Source organism: Rhopalosiphum padi, chromosome 4 (genome assembly GCF_020882245.1).
Source record: "Rhopalosiphum padi isolate XX-2018 chromosome 4, ASM2088224v1, whole genome shotgun sequence".
NCBI lineage: Eukaryota > Metazoa > Arthropoda > Insecta > Hemiptera > Aphididae > Rhopalosiphum > Rhopalosiphum padi.
In genome coordinates this window covers 41072611-41077018 of record NC_083600.1, presented here as the reverse complement: position 1 = coordinate 41077018, position 4408 = coordinate 41072611, and the positions used below count along the sequence as shown (strand labels likewise).

Here is a 4408-nt window from a genome sequence, read left to right as displayed (position 1 = left end):
ATAATAACTCATTAACATACGATAATTTATTTTTCAATTTACCCAAATTTCGTACAAAAGTATGCGCTTTATGCGATTTACAAAATTTAAGAGTCAATATAACTTTTGATTTTAATCCTAAATATTGTGCTAAAATTATTATAGACACGCTTCGTTCATTTCGGTAAATGTGTTAAGTAATTTACATTTGATTTTTTTTCAAATAATTATTACAATAATTATATTATAATTCATTATAATATTAAACTTAAAATAGTAATATTTTAAACTTTTTATTTATATTTTTCACAATATACCTACATGTTAAAAAAGATATAAAATATTTTTTATACGAGTGTATAACAGTTAAAGAAACTCCAACGATTCTAATTTATTCGAATTTGATATTTCATTTAAATGAGGTTGCTGAAGTATGTATGTTAAATTAAATGTTAAGTGATATGTTATAATAATTTTATAATATAGTATACTAGTTTATCGAATGCAAATGACGACAGAGATAGATGTTTTTCACTTCATTTTTAATATAGGCTTTTTTGTAACTTGATATTTTAAAAAGCAATCCCACTTCGACATTTATTCGAGCACTTTTTATATTCGTGTTAAAAAAAAACTACGAAATAAAATAATCTTCACTAACTCCGGTAGTATAATATAAGATGATTCTTTGTATTCAAATCTTAGTGGAAGATAATAATGGTATTATATTATTTGATACAACACGGATACTACACGATCTAGATTTCTCTCTAATTTATTTATGTAACATTTTACCTAGGTTAATACATTTATTTTACGGTTCACGATTTGCCTGATACGTATAATTATTAATTATAATACTATATATGTATATTGTATACATTACAAATATTTAATAATTAATATTTATGTATTTATATTAAACATACATGATACATTATACTTATACTAATTAATATTTAAGTGCGTAGTTTGATGCCGGACAATACACCGATATCTCGCCATGTGTGTTTGACCTACACCCTACTGCATAAACTTTAAAACTTATTTACAACTATTTAAGTAAAAAAAAAACTCATTAACGACAATTTTTAATTTTAATTATAAAAAAATTTTCATACGTTTGCTCAACAAAAATTGGTTATCTCAGATTTTTTAAGAAATACAAAACTAATATTTTCGTTTTGAGTTAATAACCAAATATTAAATTTATAAAAACCGCGATTTTTCCATACAGCTAGTATTATTAATTTATGAAATTTTTATGTAAAAAATACTAAATAGAAAAACTAAGTCATCGGTAGGTCGTGAAACACTCTGTATAATTTAACGTTCAGACAATACGCCGCCGTCACCGTGGCGTCCAATGCAATACATAACAATAACGTTTCCTCGGTGCTGCGGGGTGCAACTGTAATATTATATCACACGCCTTCGACTCTTTGACATTTCGGAAATCACACCCCTTCGTCGATACGTCCATGGTAAACGACCCGCGCGCACTAAAATTATGATAGTGTATTGTACCTATATAATAATAACAATAATAATATTTCATTTTGCCGCCCGATTGCAGCAGTATATGTCGCCGGCAGCGCTCTTATTTTTCGATATTATGTACACGCAGATAAGCGTTGCCGCGAGCAGCGTGGATGGAATAAGGGTTGTTGTAAAGAGCTTTTAGGCGAATATAACCCGCTCGACCACTCCAAGTCCTCTTTTCATTAAGTCGCCGCATGTGCCTCGCCCACTCCATTTACGGGGTTTTTTCTTTTTACTTTTTAAAGAGCGCATATTTTTTTATTATTAAATAACGCCGCCGCCACCCCATCATCTTTTCGCACGCACCACATTTACCCTCACTCTCGAGACTTTCATAGAAATAATAGGACGTTACACGTTGCTGCAGTGTATAGGTATATACGAACTCTTTTCCAATATTTTATACGTATAGGTATATGCCGTATATTCACGAACGGATTATTACAGCTGCGGACGGAGTACACTATAATATATAGTATATGCCGCAAGACGACGACAACGGCAGAGACGACGACCGTGACGTGACGACGACACATTCGCGTACATGTGATGCCAAAAGAATTGACAATATATTGTCTGCGTGCAAACCTATTATATAGTCTATTAATTAAACACAATAATTATTAAATCAATAAAATATGATAAACATATACCGAAACGTAATGGATATTCAGAGTTACTCACTCAATTTGGATGTGATGTTCAAATTGGCGCCACCACAACCTCCTTGAGTGAGCGACTCGGGGATCTACATGCTCGTCGCCGACTGCAGCAGCATGTAATACGCACGTGGATTATGTTGCTTGTCAGGATAACAAATTACATGATATTATTTTGACATCGTTTAAACTACGCGGCATAGGTATGATTTTTGGGATAACATTTAAATATAACGTGTGTTTTAAATAATATAATATGATGTTAGTATAATAATTACTTGTACTGTACCACAATGTACCTACCACCAATAAATATGTTATGTCGCGTATTATTAGGTACATGAGTGCATTTATAATAGTATATAATATTATTGTGTTAATGTCATGTGATTAAATATTTTTACTTTATTCTCGTTTTAATGGATTTTATGAGATTTTTTTTTTATTGATATTGCGTTATTGTCTTATATGTAGAAAATGTATTATTATCATATATTGATATATTGTGTTTACATGTGTTATTATCAGATTCTATTATACATTTTAGTACTTTTTTTACACATATATTAATGTGAATCACCACCACTCATCAAACAAGTTTTAAAAGAAACTTAGTAATAAGTCAATTATATTTTAATTAATGTTTTTCGTGAATATTAAACAAGTATAAAGTACATTTTACAATTATTGTTACTATTTAATTTTACTATGATAATAATGTAATATTAAATTGTATAAAGTTCCAAGCACTAATCAAAAAATGTATATTTTCCATGTGTTTCTTCTCTCAGTAAGTTAGGAAACCCCTATTTATTTAGTGATTGTATGGACAAACGATGAACATGTGGACTCGTTGAATCGTATATTTGTATCTGTATAACAATAACACCTCAATATTATTTCCCAGAATATTATTCATATTTATATTTTATCTTTGTGTTTTGAGTTTTCTAATATTGTTTAATATCTTGTTTATTATATATATACACATATACATTGTTAATTTTATTTATTCTCGTAGAACAGCAAGTTTAAACTGATTAAGAGATGAAAATGACACTAAATCTGATTTAAACGAAAAATCAAAATATAATACAAATGCTGACTCCAGTAAGGCAGTAACACAATTTAGAGTTTAAAAAAAACTGTATACCATAAACAGTAACTAAATGATTTTAAACAATAATCGTTGCAAATTACACAAAGTTCGCAACTTGTTAAACAATAAATTGGATTTCAAAGGACTTAATGATTGTAAAACCGCATACCGAGTTATACGGTAAATCAGATTTCTATTTACAATTGAATCATTTACAACTTAGATGCACGTTTGCAGGAATAAAACGATTTGGTTTTTTTTTATGATTCATTTACTTGTGTCCATAGAAACTTAAATTATGTGTAAGCAAATATTTTTAATTTTTCTACTATTGTGAAGTTAATTTATGTTAATTAAACAAGCTATTATGCATTACTTACAATATTTAAAAGTCTGTTGATGCGGCTAGTTATTATATTATTTAAATTATAAATTATAACAATTAAATAAAATAATAATATAATATCTACGCTCTTAACGTTTTAAAGCTCAAAAGTATAAAATCATAATAATTTATATACAATCAAATTATATATTTTTGCAACTATTCAAAGTTGAAAGCTTATTATAACTAAATTAGATTTTATATTAAATTGATAACATTTAGGACTTTTAGACTTTTAGTTATATTTTCTAGAAAATTTGCATAGACATATTATAATATTAGTATTATTATATCGTACATATAGTACCTCTATACGTTTATTGTTTTAAATACCACGTTTATAGACGACAGGTATTATACGATGAATTATTATTCATTATAGTTTGTACAACTTACTAACCTACCATAAGATGATTTGACTGTATCACAACAGATATGAACAGCTATTCGTGAGTATATATATTATATGATAATATATAATATTATATTAAACTGATGATAGGTATTTAAAATTAATAATAATCATGTTACTTTTAGGCATGCCGGTAAAACAATTATTCTAGTTGAACAAATTGATAAATATCTTGACATTATTTTGTATTGATTTGTTTTCAATGTTATGAATATATACGAGTGCCTATTAAACATAAATTTGTTATAATAATATTAAAGCGTAAATATGACGAAAGCCTTGAAGCACTCAATAATAATGTAGTCTCAAAACGTACAGGAGACTATAGTCTA

At 27.7% G+C, this 4408-nt stretch overlaps 1 long non-coding RNA gene across 1 annotated transcript in view; it reads left to right on the top strand.

The window, feature by feature from the left end:
- LOC132930927 (uncharacterized) overlaps positions 1 to 3176 on the top strand; it is a 4150-nt gene extending 974 nt beyond the window's left edge. The window contains exon 2 of the long non-coding RNA XR_009662297.1: positions 1934 to 3176. This is a non-coding gene — a long non-coding RNA (uncharacterized LOC132930927). The remainder of the gene's footprint in view (positions 1 to 1933) is intronic.
- Positions 3177 to 4408: the final 1232 nt, after the last annotated feature.